Source organism: Psammomys obesus, unplaced genomic scaffold, assembly GCF_907164565.1.
Source record: "Psammomys obesus unplaced genomic scaffold, mPsaObe1.curated_primary_1811, whole genome shotgun sequence".
Taxonomy (NCBI): domain Eukaryota; kingdom Metazoa; phylum Chordata; class Mammalia; order Rodentia; family Muridae; genus Psammomys; species Psammomys obesus.
The window spans coordinates 17,950,181-17,951,458 of NW_026596064.1; the positions used below are offsets into that span (position 1 = coordinate 17,950,181).

Sequence of the window (1,278 nt, forward strand, 5' to 3'; positions counted from 1 at the left end):
CCGATAAAAAGAGGTCAGAGGAAATTGCACATGTTTGCAAAGTTGACTACAAAACTTTATAGACAAATGTGGATCACAGAAAGTCAGAAATTGTTCACTCAGTAGGGGCTACTGAGCAGCCCCATCGTTGTGATAAGCTAGTATGAATAGTTTGATTGATTTAAAAATCGTTTTCATGCAGGATATTGTTCTGTCCAGCCTCAGCCTTCCAGGGGCTTGTGTCACTATTCCTGACTCAACCATTTGATTTAGACACATGCAACTATCTCATGATTTCTTCAAAGGCTTTCACACCATCGTCTACAAGGTGAAATCCAGAGCCCCCATCCTTTTCTGTATTTGTTGTTAATAGTCAGTACACCATTAGCAATAAATACTACCAGACTAATCCTAGCAGATCTGCCATACCAGGCCCAGAGCCTAGGCTCACTACAAAGCAGACTGGTGTTAGGAACTTCATCTTCCAACATAATTAGAACCTGGATATTGCTTCTTGGCCTTTGGGCTAAGATCAAGTGTAGAATCTGGATATCTTGATGTTCGAAGCTAAATTTGCAGTTTTGGAGTGACATCCTAGGCCTTATATATGCAAGCTAAAACTGTAGCTTCTCTCCACCCCAGTCCCATGGCTACTCTCTCCCTTTGTGCCACTTGAGTGCAATTGGCTGTGGCTCTGTAGCCCAGTGGTTAAGGGATCAGTATTTAGAATCAGAGACGGGTTCAAACTGATGAATGGTTGCACAAACTTGAGCTTGTGTCTTCAGTACCTTGAATTCCATTTTTCTTTTATGAGTACTAATTTGTTTGGGGCAAATAGGTATGAGCATTCATTTGGGGCTTATCAGAGACCTGGGATTCTGTGAAGCTCTTCATTGTACTGACACATACACTCCTTCTGAAGAAAATCTGAGTGGGTGATTTTTTTTTTAATGTCCACTTCACTGAATTCGCACTCAGCCTTACAGCCACGTATAGTTGGGGGCTATAATGCTGCCTTTAGAATGTAATGAAATAATTCAATTGTATTTTATATGCACAATGTCTACAACACTATCCAGGACAAATTTTTCGCTCAATTATATTTGTCTGTCTTAAATCACCTTGCAATTGCCTTTATGTTTTTGCTATAATTATTGGTGCATATTAGCATGCCTGGGTCCTCATAACGTCCATTCTCAGTTTTGCTTTTTGATACCAAGGCCGCCTTCTTCTTCTTCTTCTTCTTCTACTTCTTCTTCTTCTTCTTCTTCTTCTTCTTCTTCTTCTTCTTCTTCTTCT

At 40.1% G+C, this 1,278-nt stretch overlaps 1 pseudogene; it reads left to right on the forward strand.

Moving 5' to 3' along the window:
* Positions 1 to 485: 485 nt before the first annotated feature.
* Positions 486 to 638, forward strand: LOC129689881 (U2 spliceosomal RNA; annotated as a pseudogene).
* The last annotated feature ends 640 nt before the right edge of the window (positions 639 to 1,278 follow it).